Below are 15,244 nucleotides of genomic sequence, written 5' to 3' on the forward strand. Positions count from 1 at the left end.
CATCATGACAGATCCAGACTGGGGTATCTGAGAGATAAAGCAACACTGGTCACACAAAGTTTCAATGCCCGCTCCACTCCCAATTCTCAATGCTAGTGATTGGTGCTTTTACATTTTTCTTTAGAGTTAATTCCTTAAAAAAAAACAAAAAAAACCCAAAAAAACCAAAAAAAACCCACCAAAAACCCCCACTAAAAACCCCAAACAAACAAACAAAACCCCCAAACAAACAAACAACCCCAAAACCCAAACCAACCAAAAAACCCACAAACCCCAAATCACATGCAAAACCAACATTAGTTTATTTCTCCTAATCCCCCTCCCCAAACATCAAGGCCAAGAAATTGCTGGACCAAGTACTGCAACTCCAGCACCAGATGGAAATTCGAAGAGATGATTGCTTACAGGTCCAAAAAATAACCTTGCCCTTTAAACAGGCATCTTCACTGCCTCCTGACCAAGCCGTTGTTGCCACCGAGCTGACTTTGCTACAAAAGCAGATGAGCACAGACTAATGGAACTGAACTGCTGCAGTGGTGCTGGAGTGTTTAAATGACCACTCTCTTAAATGCTGAGGTACAAGACACTCCCCACAGTGCACCATTTCACTTCATAATTTTTGTCAGCCGCATCTCTGCATTACCAGGTCTTGCTGAGCCATCTCTGGTGCTGACTGGCCCAAGTTCAGCTGCTGTGCCTGATTGCTAAGCAGACACACCTGCTGAGGCAACTGGTAGAGGTTAAATTTTCCTCCCTTGTACATGGCCAGGCAGTGTTGCCTTTGAGGTCAGGAGAGAATCAGGGGCCTTTGTCTGCTCCTGGAGGCTGGTTGTGATGTGAAGCTACATGTTTTCTCTGTGAGTATGTTGCATTTCAACAATACTGGTGATATAAGATGTGGAATGATTTTGTCTGAATGAAATTTGCTCTCACTTTGTGCACTTATTAGCAGAGGTGTAGTTGTGTAGTGAGTCGGTGCTGTTGTCTTGTGTTAGAGGGCATGTGCTGACACATCTGAATTTTGTTCGTGGGTGACTTGTCACAGGTCCTTTACAGGAAGAACATATAAATAAGCTTTAAATGGGTGTCTTTTGAATAGCCGTAGTTTAAGATGACATAATGTTTATGCAGAATCTAGTTTTGCTTGAGGTGCATGTACTCTTACTGCAGGAAGGAGGAAAATTGTCAGGGCTGGGGGAAGTGTTGCTCCCTAGATCTAGGCCCTTTCATCTGAGGGCACTTCTCTAACTGTTTTTCTGCAGTTCTGAAAAGACTTAAGGCAGCCAGGGCTCTAGTGGCTGCCCTAGGTATGCAGTTCTGCCTCTGTGTGAATTTAAACCAGCTCTTCTACTCTGTGCATTACTGTCTGAAAGGAAGAAACTAAAGCCTCCGTTCTGATGCTTTGATGTTCCTTCATTGCTAAAATGTATACTTAAGGAGCCTTAGCGCTTCTTCTCAGGAGTGGGTTGTTTGTGGCTCTATTTCCTTTGATAAATCGAGTGGCCCAATAGGAACTGGCTTGCAGTACTAAATAGCTGTTGCTTAGGACCTGAAATCCACAGTTTATTTATTTTTGGGCTACTCTTAGCCTCATCCAGCAGGCTGAATGTCCATTAGCAAATGGAGTTGATCATTCTGTTCAGTTGCACTTGAAAGGAATCTTCTCTGTGTGCTCTCAGCCTCTCTGTGTTAACAGCTAATGCCACAGTGAGAGGGGTGATAAGAAACCTGCTTTTTTTGGGAGCATGTCATCTGTTCAAGCCACATCCAATACAGATTGACCTTTATGGCCAGCACACAGTATCACTTCCCTGGAGCCCACCTGCTGATGGGGGTAAAAAAATGCTGGACTTGGAGCTGGTAAAAGGTGAAAATCCCCCTTTCACTCATTGATTCAAAATGTATCCAGACCCCTGTATTTGTAGTATATTTGACTGCAGCGGTTGCTAAGGGAAGAGCGAGGGTTCTCTCTGAGGAAAATGGGAAAGCAAATTGTTTGAAAAACCTCAAGTGCAGGCAGGAAAATCCAATGTAATATTGTGGTGAATTCAGTCATTTAGCTTGGAAGGTGATGTGATGCTTAATTAATTAGTGTTTGCTAAGAGTTTTAAAATTCTGTGAAGAAGTTACCTGAGATTTGTTGAGCTTGCTAATGGCCTTATGCTGTAAGCTTTCAGGGCTAGATTGTTATTTAAACTGAGTGCTAGAGCTGCTTCATTAAAGGGTCTGTCAGCACTTACGTTATTGAAAAGTGTTTTAATGTTAATTCTTGTTCCTGGTGAGCATGGTGGGAAGGCATCCACCTGGACTGATGACTTCCCACCCCACGGGACTGTGAGGGGTGTTTAAGCTCTTGTTAGGCCTGGAACTGCCTTTATCAGTCTGGTAAATGAGAGAAACTTCTTCCCTACTGTGGCTTTTGGTTGTGATCTGTTAATTTACTACAGCTGAGGCACAGGAGCTGAAGGTGGGAAGACAACGGGAGAGGATGAAGAGAGTTGCGATAATGTAGTATTGGTGTTTGGGTTTTAAGAAAATACACACAAGAATGAAATCCTGAGGTCAAGGGGAAAGGAAAGAGAGGTCCTTGGAATGTCACTAATTCAAGCTGCAAATACTATGACAAAAGCTGTGTACTTGGAACTATCTTAGTAGGAATGAGTATTACCAGATTCAGGTTTTCCACACTTCCCCCTGAAACCTCAGGGTTAACTTTTCCATTTAGTCTGCTTTTGTTTTTCTGATGAAACCACTAAAATAACAATTTGGCAAGAGAAATAATTCCTGTGCATGAATTCTAAAAGAACAAGCAAAGCATAAATTAGCATTTGTATTAGAGAGACACTTGAGAGGATGGCGTTAAAGTCACAAGACAAAAAGCCGTGTGTGGGTTTTGGTGGTCACCTTGCTGATCCATAAAACACTCTTGACACTGACAATGAAAGCCCAACAAAAGGAGAAGGAGTGGTTCTATGTTTAGGTTTCTGACTTTGCCCTCTAGAGACCTGAGTATTTCCCTCCATCGCTTTATCCTTGGGCAAGAAAAAACAGCTTTAGAGCACAGCTGGGAAGGGAAAAGCCAATTGTGAGGCCAGGAGTTCTCATTAGTAGGTGAATATTGATGACTTCTGCAAGAAATGAAGGTCGTGGAAAGCTGTGTTGACCCAAGTCCTCTCACGAGCGTTTTGTAAATGGTTTTTAAAACACCATCGACATCTTGGGAACAATGGTGGCTTTGCTTCCCCCTTGTGCCTGGATGTGTGGCAGGGACTGACTTAGCCAGAGGACAATGTAGATTCTTATGCCCTGTATTTAGGATATCTGTTTTCTGCCTAAAAGTGAGTTGCTCCTTGACTTGGATGGTTGCAAATTAAAATAATAAGGTATTTGAATGCTCTGGTAATAGTTGTAATATTGGTTCCTTGCGCAGACAGGCAAGAGGCTGCTGGGAAGAAAATGTAAATATTTCTTAGGATCCTCTTACATCGGGATGGCTTTTAATTTTAAAATAAGTTCATTTGCCTTTTAAGCTTACTCTGGCACAGCCTATGCACTATTTCCTTTTATTTATTTTCATTTTTGTAGTCATTCACTTTAGGAGACTCTCTATGGGAATAGTGCAGGAGTCCTGTCAGTATCTGCTTAGCGGCTTTTTAGTTTGTTGTTTTTTTGTTGTTGGTTGTTGTTTTGTTTTTTTTTTTTTTTGGTGTGTGGTTTGTTTTGTGTTTGAGAACACTTAAAATTGCACAAGGTGAGATGAGAGCTGAACTTGTTGATTAGGAAACCTGTTGTTTTCAAGTAATGGGCAGATAGGAATTCTGTTTCTGTTGCACATTGCAAAGGAGCTGGTGCAGAGTGAGAAGGCTCCAACCTCACCTCAGAGGCACAGAAGCTGTGCTAGTGCCAAAATTAGGAGTGTTGACTTTAACTTAATGATCTGAATGGGAGCAGCAAAGGCAGTGATTAGCATTTGCTGGGTTTAATACCTTGCACAAACACAGGGATATTAAAAGTACATAGAACAAAGAAGCAGACAGAAGACTACTGGAGTCTTCCTTCAGACAGAGGATACAAGATGAATCTCAGTGTTTCTCTGTCTTGCCTTGTCACTATAAACAGTCCTGAGAAGTCACTAGTTCAGCTCTTCTGGACACAGGACGCCTTCATTCTGCTCTTCCACATCCTCTGTGGTAAAACCCAGTGCTCCTCAGTAACTGGTTTGACTGCAGGTACCTTCAGGGGTAGAAACAATGAGAACAAGACTACAGGCTGGGTGTAGAGTGAAGAAGCAGCACATCTGAAGGAAAGAGCTGTTTGTTAACGCTAATGTTGCAAGCTGCTAGATGAAATGGGATTGATCTTTTGCAATACACTGTGTGTGAAAATGGAACACAGAAAACTGGGGGGGAGGGGGTTCAATGGGGTGTTTTGTGGTTGTTTCTTTTCCCCCTTCCCTTCTATTGTGGACTTGGATAGGAGCTGGCTCTGGCAGGGCCAGAGGGTTTCTTTCATCACTAGCATAGGTCTGCTTCCATAAGGTGTTCCACTTCTCTGTGACCCTTTCCCCTCTCTCTCTCCACCCCTTTTGGCATTTCCACCATACAACTCAAAAGCAGAAGCAGTGTTTTGTCCCTGGACTCTGTCATTCTACATGGAGGCAGAAGTATGGTTCTGAGATGACAAAATCTGATTATGACTTATGACCTGTTCAGGTGTTTTATCCTTTCCCAGTGGAAGCATTCAGAGGAGTCAGGCTGGGGACTGCCTGCCACCTTGGAATGGGTCTCAACAAGGGTGTGGTTACCTGGTAGGAGGTGCTCCAAGTCCAAGGTGCTTCCTCTCTGTGGAGGAGGATAAAGCCTTTTGAGAGGAGCAATGAGAAATGGAAGGTTCTCAGTGGCAGAAACAAAATTACTTGAGAGGAAGAGCAGCCCGGTGCACTGGGACTGTGGCCATTAGCAGCAAGCCCAGTGGAGCGCTGGCAAAGCAAAGAGCAGGGCACGGCTGCTGTAACCATCCCTGCTGTCCCTCTGTCCTGAGGAGCAAAGACCCCTGGATGGCTGCCAGGACAAAGTTTTGGCACCCGCAGCGGGTTGACACAAAGTCCAGGCTGGTTTGCAGCTGGAGGTGGGGGGTGAGCAGAGCAGGGTGGGACTTGCTTATTTTCTGTCTTTTCATCAGTTGGTTTTCTTGGCTGTTCCTATGCGTGTATAAACATTTCCTCCCTGTGTTCCCCTGCCTTTGTTGTTTCCCCTGGTGAATTGATGTTGCTGCTGTTACTGAATGATGATGGGGCTTTTTCCTCCTTATTTTCAAACATGAAGCGAGGTGAATTAATGTGTGGGTGGAAAATGCCACAGGCAAGAAGTGTTGCCCTTGGCACGAAGAGGAAGATCTTTGCCAATCTTCCTGAAGTCCTGTGCTGCTGGCTGAACTGTTCTTGTACCAAGCAGAGATGGATACAGATAAAAGCATATTGTGTTTCGTGCATGAGGGCCACGGTCAGAGCTGAAGTTTGATTTAAAAAAAAAAAAAAAAGTATTTGTTGCCTCTGTTTGCCCCTCATTATGTAATGGCAGCACCTGGGACTCTAGATCTGGATGCTGGGAGGTGTTCTGGATCCAAACCTTGCAGACTTGGCTGCAGCATGAACTGAGGTCACTCTGATGAGCAGTTTGCTCACTCTTCTGCCTCCTTTCCCCCACAGCAGCTCTTGATGTATTAAGCAGGCTGCTGGAACCAGAGCCATGTGCATGATGTAACTGCCCAGCACATGTTGAAGAGCTCTGGGAATCTCATCAGCCAGAAAGTTTGTGCATGCCCTCTCCAGTGCTGTTTTCCCCCTATCCCTTCCTTGCAGAGGTGGGATTAGCTTCTGACACTACACAGAGCATTTGGGCTGTCTCAGAATCCCTGCTGGTGCTTGCTCTCACTCCAGAAGAGTGTTTCCATCTGAAGCATAAACTGTTACCTGCAGTTTAGCCTCAGCTAAAGCTTTGAGGCAGTAGGAAAGAGCAATGATTCACCTCAGCCAGCTACTCCGTATAATTCATATCATATGTACTTGTGTGTCATAATAATGAGCACAGTTTCTTTTCAGTGGAGTAGGTTTTCCACTCTTCAGCAACAATAAATATTGCATAGTTTTTTTTTCTATGTAGAACAAATAACCAGTGCTTGTTATTAAAAGATAATTCTTGGAGTGTTAATATCTGGTATTGTTGCATGAACAAAGATGTTTTTACATGAATGAAAGATTATCTACTAACTCTCAATCTTTTTTTTTCCACTTTTTTTTGTTTTTATAATTCAATCCTACATCTATTTTGGTGGGGGTTTTTTTTTGTTTTGTTTTTTTTCTCCTCACATTTCCACAATCTATTGTGAAAAGACTGTAGCTTGCACTTCTGTACAGAGATGATGGGTGGCATGTGAGAGAATTCTTTAAAAAGTAATGGAATATTAAGACTGGTGTGTGTGTCTGTGTGTGGTGACAAGCCATCCTTTCAGCTAGAAAGTAAGAGATGTTGCACAGGACAGGGCTATGAGGAATAAAAGCATTTTTAAGGACTGGAGTGAAAGCCTACTGCTGACTAGTAGATGATTAGTTGAAGGGTGTGGTCTGAACAGTTTTACATAATTTTCCTGTATCTATATTTACTCCTTGGGAAGCAGTAGGTTGCAACTGAAACATTTTTTCTTTTGTTGACTTGAAAAGTATAGTAAATTTGCTGCTAGATTTTTTTCCTCCTGCTTTCTACACTTTTGCCCACAGCAATTTGTAATTGAGTCTAACAAAGAACACAGATATGTTACAGGTTCCTCTTTTAAAACCAGGCCTAGCAATCAGATAATAGGTTCCTTTTGGCAGATGTGTGGCACCAAAACCTGAGTGGGTTTTCTTTTTGTTGTAGTAATAAATGCTATATGGCCATCTTTACCAGTCAGTCCCCAAGACTGTTTCCATTTAACTCTTGAAATATTAAAAAATGCCAGCACGGGAATGGGGATTGTGTGGTTAGAAGCTCTTTCCTTCCACCTGGAAGGGAACCTTCAGGACCTGAGTGATGCAAACCCAGATTTGATGGCTGAAGAAAACCTGAGAAGCCAATGGAGCAGGGGCAGAATTAATTGAAGGTTGGGCTGTAGCAGCCTACCATCAAAATCTCAGCCTCTAATGTATAACATGTGTTCCTGCTTTCATTTGTCTGCTTTACGAGAGTTAATACACAGCGTTTTCAGGGTTCACAAGGGGGCTTTCCCCCCTCTAGGCTATTAGCTACAGTAACAGCTTATTTAGAAAGTTAGACTTTCTCTCAGCTGGGGGAAAACGTGGCCCCGAAGGAGAGGAAAGGGGGAGGAAGAGGAGAAAACTGAGTATTTTGTTTAAGCAACTTAACAATACAATTCCAGAGGAAATGAATCAGAAGAGAGTGATTTCTGCAAGCGTGTATTTTTTTGCTTTATGGAAACAAAGAAGTTTAGATCCTGGCCTCCCGAGAGCCAATAGGGCCCGCGTTTAACTTAGGATGGTAATGTGGGGTCTTGGTTCTGTTGCTACGGGCGGAGGAAGGTATTTTCAGAAGAACAAAGGGTTGTTAGCTTGGCTTGTATCTTTTACAACCTTCTAGGGGCACTTCCCAGGATTGTTTTTTTTGTTTGTTTGTTTAGGGTTTTTGTGTGTTTTTTAGTTGGGGTTTTTCCCCCCTCCCCTAGGAAACAACCTCCTTCCTTACCTCACACCTGAAAACACATGGTGTTCTAATGTCATCTTCCATGGAAAATGAGGTCATCTGCACCTCACAGAGTGTGGTCTTGTACTGGTGGCACTTGGCACAATCCCCTGGTTCCTTCCTGCTGTGGGCTTATCCCAGCTCTGGGGAGTCTTAACACAGCCTTAAGCTGTGCCCCACCAAGGCGCTCTAAGGGACCATCTGGCGGGGAGGGACTTTGGAGGACTGTAAATAGACCCCTGCTTTTCTTGGACTTGCCCTTTGTGAGGAGGTATGAGGAGGTTTCCTTCCTCTCTGTTTCCTCTGTTAGCGTGGTCTGCCCCTTTGGAGAGGGCAGAATGGGAGGATGTGCTCCTAGCCCCACACCCAGGGAGGCTTGGAGCAATCTGCCTGTGCATGTACAGTCTGTAGATTATTAATATCCATTTGTGGGCAGATTGTTGGTGTGGTTTTGTCTGTGTGCATTTCCAAACCATCCTGGTCCTTTCTAAGGGCGATTTCCTGGAACAAGCCCTATGTGGGTTGTGAGTAGCTGATTCATGATTGCTATCCTTAGACTAAGATTGCTGGGTGAAAGAGGTGTTTAATCTTGGCCTTTCACATGGACTGACAGCTGTTTCACACCTCTGGTGGTTTTTCACAGTGCTTTCAGTATGTGCTGATGCTGAACTGGAAATATTGCTCTTTTTCCCTCTCCATTAGGGCATATGAATAATTGACTATCTGCAGATATTCTGAAACATCAGCCCCTCTTTCTTCCTCCACTCTAAAAACCTTTATTCCACGTGTGCTGGTGTGTGTCTTGTGTTGCCCAGCTCATTTATCCATAAGTGGTGACAGCACTCAGGGAGTGAAATTCTGCTCTGAACTTTCATAGCCTGTGCCCTACCTGCCTCTCTCTGTGCAGTATTTCCTGGCTCCTGACTGCAGGCCCTTGAAAACAGCAGTGAAGTGTTTTGAAGCAATTCTCTGACCTCTTCTCTTGCCTGTTTGGAAGGAGCAGCATTTTCCTTGCTACAGCACTGGCTGTGGCCAGGCGGGATGTGTCCATACATAGCACACAAGTAGGTCAGGGGGAAAGATGTTTTGGATGTTCTACATGACCTTGTCGTTCAGGCCAGAATGCAAATTCTTCTGGTTTTTGACTTTACCTGATGTAATGGAGCAGCCTAACAGGGGCTGTGCGAGACACTCTGTTCCCAGAGCCCAGGGTTGCAGTACCTGGTGGCAACAGATTGTCCTCTTCTCCCAGGCAGCCAGTGACAGGACAAGAGGACATGGCCCCAAACTGCACTAGGGGAGATTGAGGTTGGACATCAGGAGGAATTACTTCACTGAAAAAGCTGTGGAACTGGCATTGGAACTGGCTTCTCAGGGAGGTGGTGCAGTCACCATCCCTAGAGGTGCTCAGACAGGATGTGACACTCAGTGCCATGGTCTAATTGACCAGGTGGAAATCGTTCAAAGTCTGGACTCATTGATCCTGGAGGTCTTTTCCAACCTAAATGATTCTGTGACAATGGCAGGATCCATGGACAGACCTCAAAAAGGTGAGATGGTGGACCAGGTCTAGAGGAGGAGTCCTGTATAAACAGCAGGAGACCAGACTGGAGATGGAGCTACCTTGAGTGATGGCAAAAGAATTATCTAGTGTACAGCATCAGAAATTACCTTATCTGGCCTGGAATGGTCAGCTGGTCAGAAATAACATTATCTGCAGTACAGGCCTGGGGCTTTTTGGGGACCTAGGATGGGGCTGCACACAGGCGTGCCAGCACATGGCCCAGGCAAGGGCTAGAGTCCTGTCCCATGGACAGGGGGTCATGTTCTGGGCCCCCAGGTGAGGCTGGCAAGGCCATTAAGGCCACAGGTGTCCTCAGAGAGCCTGAGCTCTGTTAATGCATCTCAGGATTGAGGGATGTTTTCTGTTTATGAAAAAGCACTTACTGGTCAGCATGCTGCCATAAAGCATAGTTTGTGGTTTCCTTGTCCAAGAGAAAGCATAGTTATAATTTTCTTGCTATTCAACAGCTTTTTTGAAAAATGGCACCAAAAATGTGTTGGTCAGAAACCAGTGAAAATAATATACCAGTGAAGTGTGTGTGTATGAGAAATGAAACACAAGAATGATGGGAGTAATAGGTTGATCTTTTTTATAGGATGGCTGAAAATGCATCTTCCAAAACACACAAATTGGAGGAGTCTGAGAAGGCCCAGGAGGGTATTCCATCTTTCCAGGCCATGTGTCCCTTGACTTATTCTTGTCATGTTCTCAGGGATTTCTCTTCAGGTCCCTGTGTGAGCAGTTGATTAGTAAAGAATCCATTCTGCTATGAAGTAAGTGATGCCTCTGAATGTGAATAGACACATCTTCATTTGAAATACTATTTCTCCTCAAAAGAACCTCAGTAAGGAAATCAAAGTGAGAGTTACTGACAAATTATTAGTTCTGCTTTTTAAAATGCTGCCCAAAAAAATCTTTATATTCTTCTGGTTTTAGCTTAGCAAAAATATAAGGGATCAAAATAGGGCTTTTAAAGGAGAAACTCTCATTAGGGCTGCCTGTGTATGAAGAGGTCTACTACTAGAATTGGACCACAATATGAACTCTTTTTAGCCCAGTCTTATAAGACTTTTTGGGGATAGCTAGGAGGTGAATGAATTGCAACGATCTAAGTCTTTGCTTTAACCTGTCCCACAGCTGAGCACTAGGGATGTCTGGTCAAGATACAGGAAAGGGCTTTTAAACACAATTTTTCACAGGTATTTTTAATGTCTCTTTGAAAAATCTTGCTGAATGTGATCAAGGGTTGCTTCCTGCTGTCAGTTTTATGTTTTTCAGCTACGATTAGAAATGCTAAAATACCATTAAAGAGGTTTCTCAGTCCTATTTCTAGTTCAACCAGAGTTAGGAAATTCTGCACATCTACTTGGGTGTTCCTGAAACTTCTAGCCCAAACTGAAGATGCAAGAAATCTGCATGAGATGAGTTATTTTACAACTTGTAGTAAGTACATCAATCTAGGAGGATCCACGAACTCTTTCTGAGAGGCCATAAAAGATAATTGTCATCAGGCTTAAGTGCCCTAAACAGATTTGCACTTACACTGGAAGAAGTAGAAGGATTTACAAATGAAGAAAAAAAAAAAGCCTTGAATGAGTGCCTTAAATAACTCTGCCTACAAGGAACTCATCATGTCTTAAGTTTATCCTCAGTCATAATTTACATATGGGGACAGCAGTAGGACTTGGTTTTGGTTTTTGTCCTGTACCCCTGAGCTGATTCTCTAATTATGATAGTTCTTCCCTCAGACAGGCATTATTTTGCCTTTCTCCTCTGTGCCTGGGCACTGAGGTTAATTTCTGCTGCTCAATAAAACCTGTTTCAAATTAGCCAGTAAGTCCTAAAGCTACTGGAGGTGAGAGGGGCTCTGTGTGTGTGTGTGTGTGTGTGTCCATCCACATGTGTGGCTGTATTAATAAGCTGCTTAAGTTTCATTTCCTTAAGGAATAAAAGTAAGAACCTGAGAAATTCAGACTAAATTTTTTTTTTATTGAATAGATGTAGAAACAGACATTGGATCATATAAGCAGCCTATGGTGCGCCCACCCCCCATGCAGTTGCCATATTTTAGGAACCTACAAGTCATAAATGCATGATGATATACGAGCTTTTCACAGATCATAGAATCCTTGTGATTATTTGAAGGATTGTTTATTAGAGAATAGATAGTTGAGAATAGATCAGAGCTCTCTTTTGCTAATAGGACTGAAACTGTTATTTGCTATGTCAGGTTATGATTTGTGTGCTTCCCAAGGCATTCATCCAGTGGTGTTTGGGTGGGGTTTTTTGACTGTGTATCGTCCAAATTTACAGACCTTTGTCCAATCTGTCAGGGACTGAGAACTGCTACAACCAATATTGTGAACTCTGCCTCTAATGTCCAAATTCACCGTCATGTGGAGTAAAATTGTTTGCAAGCGTGTTTTTTTGCCAACAGACCTGTAGAACTGGGGTCGTTTCAGCAGTTTTTTTTTCCCTTTTGTGTATGATGAAAACCATATTTGACTCGCTTATATAAAATCATCTGTTAAATTATTTATACTTGAATAGTTACTGTTTGGCTAACTTTTTTCTCCAAGAGGAATATCAGTGTTTCTCTTTTTTTAGTAATGTGTAACTGATGGGATTGTAGCTTAATTCCCTGCCTTAGCCATGAAGGGGATCCCAGGGTGCAAAGCTCTGGCATGGGTAAAATGAATTCCACACTGGGGATAGTCTGCAAGGCATATGCTCCCAAGTTGGTTAAATTTCTCAAATAACATCTCCCTTGCTATTTGATTCGGGGGAAGCAGTCTCAGCTCTCTTTGCAGGGGCTCTGATGCTGTGCGTCAGTGGAGAAATTTGAGGAGGTAAAAGACCACAGTTCATCAGCAACTCTTCTTTCACATCATGTTTCTGATCAGCGGGTATGCTTCTCCTGATGAGCTGCAAATGTGTACTTAATATTATATTGGCTATTAAATCCCAAAGTCAACAGTTTCCCTGGTAAGTTCAGAACATTTAGAACATTACTCCGTATTTTTTAAAAAAAGAACTATTTTTTTTTCAGTGTAAAAGAAGCCTTATTAAAACATCTACAGATACTTTTGTGATGCTGTATTGTTTTCCAAAAGCAGTGATCAACTGTGATGGATATGTTTGTCTGTCGTCCTTCTCCACCCCCTGTAGCCTCCAATTCCTCTTCAAGAGGAGAAAGTTTCTCCTTTTCCAGGATCTGGAGAAGGCCCAGACTTTTAATGCTCTGTTATAAGCATGAATTGGAGCCTGGGGACCTAAAGCAAATGTGAAGGCTGTTGGGGCACTGTGGTCTTCTTGCAGTGGGGTGAGGGGTGCTGTCATGTGAATATCCCACCTCCTGCCTGTGGAACACCAAGAGGAGAGACCCCTCAGTGCTTCCTGTAGCTGCCAGCCTGCTTAAACCCCTCAGCAGGGGAGAATGAACAGCTATTTTTGTGTGCCACCCTTCTCATCCTCTCTGTGACAGCATCAGAGATTTGCCATAGTGACTCTGCCAGGGCTGTTGGGTTTGTAACATCTTGATTTGGACTTTTATGAAGCTCAGGCAGGCTTAATTCTTGAGTCTAGATAATGACACTGGTGTCCCCGTGGTAGTGACACAAGTTGCTGTGCAAATGACAGTACACTTGCAGTAGGGAATGAGGGGCCTGATCCCACTTCAACAGGGACCTTGTTGACCTCACTGTAGTGTGAATTAGGCTCCGAAGTAAATGTCAGCTCCCCTGAAGCAGCAGTCAGCAGTTTTAGTGCTGCAGGAGGGATTAGTTATAAGCAAATGGTGTTTACTGAAATTCCAGGCTGGCAGCAAGTTCTTATATCCTTAGAGGAACAGAGTGTGTGCTTAACAAATGAATGTTGTGAGCAAGTGTGAAGATGACAAGTTTGTCAAATGGGTCTTTGCTGCCTAAGAGGAGGGTAAATGGTGAGCAGGAGAAAAATTGATGTGTATTTGTGTCTTGGGAATGTGCAAGCACTCAGTGAGCAGTTGTTGTGCTGCTCTGGGCACCCCAGGGCACTGTCCTGTGCTGTTTGATCTGATCATGGTGTGCAGCCTAAGTGGTGGGTCCTGACCCCAAAGCAGATGTTTAGAGGTCTGCCATAAACTTTATCAGCATCTTGGGTTCTCTTAGGGGAGTAGAAAGAAGAATGGCCCTGACAGTGCTGTTAAACATGAGCTGGTATGTCCCAAGTGGTGGGTCCCGGGTTCTGAAAGGTAAGAGGTGCCAGGTTGTTTGGGCTCAGGTACAGCACAGCCTGCAGTGAGTCTGTAGTGTTCCTGCTTCAATGTGGTGCCACTGACCTCCTGGTTTATTTTTATTTTTTATTTTTTTTATAAATGTAAAAGGGATACTTGTGGAGTTTTGAGCTTCTTTCTGACTTTGGTTGTTTGTTGATTTTGGAAGCTGTAAACAGTAAGCACAGGGGTAAGAATCAGTAGCTGGAACAGTGTTTGTGGAGAGGGAGAAAGGAAAAAGCATCAGCTTCTTTAGCCAGCTCTGTGCCACTGGACCATGTGTCTGCTCTAGGCCATGTGATTCAGACCTCTAGAATCACCAGGTTTGCAGTAGTTGATTATTTTTCCCTGGGTAAAAGAGATAGGAACAGGCTTTAATTACCGGCTGAAAATGTTTAAACTGTCATGAGAAGGTCTGCATGAATTTATTGGTAGGAGCTTGGCACCTATGGGATTGGGAGAGCGTCAACTTTTGCATTTGGCGTTTGCAGCTGGTTCTTCTCTCTGCCACCCCAGTCTGCTGCCCATGAGGGTTGTGTAAAAGCTGCTGAGCCAGAGATGGTTTGCCATGTCTGAAAGACTGAAAAATAATGGTCAGCCCTATTTGTTCATTTGACATCACAGGCAGGAATAGATCCTTGTGTTTTGGGCTTTATTTTTGGAAGCAGACCTATTGAGAAACTAATACTCAGTGGAAAGATCATTTAGCTAGGTAAAGTGGGAAATTGCAAACCATATCAAGCAGTGTAAGAAGATAAAAATGCTTCCCAGGACACTTGTGCATGTGAGTGAAAGGAAATCACTGACTGATTAATTTTGCCTCAAGAGAGAAAAGGGGGTTATTTCTAAGAATTAGGTAATATGATGCAGTAATTACATCTGGTGGTACAGGAATGGTGTGTGTTAAGGTCTTTAAATTAAAAGATGATTATGTGATTCAGAGATTTTTATAAAGCTGTTACTAATAGGTTAGTTTAACTACTGACCCATTAGACTTTCTAATAAATATTCACTAATAGTTCTATAAATCAGTTAGTGGTTAAGACTAAGCAACACACCAGAAAGTATGTTGTTTCTAAACCTAGTTCTATAGGTTGAAAGGAAAAATAATTCTACTCCTGTCTGCAATTATCTTGTGTAGTAGTTTGAAGGCAAAACAAATGAAAGGCTTCAAGTCAGAGATACAATTTAATAGAAAAAAAAGGAAAGAAAGTAAAATAAAATCGATGCAATAATACAAAAGACCACTGACAGAGTCAGAATACAACCTGAGCGTAGTGATGGAAGCAGTCCAGATGAGGTGGTCTTCCTGAAGCAGTGATCCTGTAGAAAGGTCTGGTAGCTCGGGTCCTCTGGGAATCCAATGGGTAAGCGCCCCTCTGGTGTTCAGAGTCTCAGCTTATATCCAGGCTGGAATGCTTGGTTTCTCCCTCTGGGCGGAGCATCCCACAATGGGATGGTGAGTCATGTGATAAGGCCTGATGGGCCCATTAACAGGAAGTAGTCTAGGAGGGGGTTATCTGTGAGCTGTGTAGCAAAGGTGCTGATGGCCCATTAACAGAAGATAAGCCAGAGTGGAGGAGGCAGGGAGCACTGCCTCACCTGGTTTCAACAGTTCTTAAAGATGGTGATAGAATATACTTCAACCCAGGACATTATCCACCCCTTATTTTATTACCATCTACATCATCCCAA

General features: G+C 43.2%; 1 long non-coding RNA gene across 2 annotated transcripts in view; it reads left to right on the top strand.

The window, feature by feature from the left end:
* Positions 1-779: 779 nt before the first annotated feature.
* Positions 780-15,244, top strand: part of LOC136290264 (uncharacterized) — a 141,553-nt gene continuing 127,088 nt past the window's right edge. For both annotated transcript variants that reach the window (XR_010721065.1, XR_010721066.1), the window contains exon 1: positions 780-857. This is a non-coding gene — a long non-coding RNA (uncharacterized lncRNA). The remainder of the gene's footprint in view (positions 858-15,244) is intronic.

This window comes from Chamaea fasciata, unplaced genomic scaffold (assembly GCF_029207755.1).
Source record: "Chamaea fasciata isolate MVZ Bird 193981 ecotype frontalis unplaced genomic scaffold, bChaFas1.0.hap1 SCAF_5, whole genome shotgun sequence".
In the NCBI taxonomy this organism is placed as follows: domain Eukaryota; kingdom Metazoa; phylum Chordata; class Aves; order Passeriformes; family Sylviidae; genus Chamaea; species Chamaea fasciata.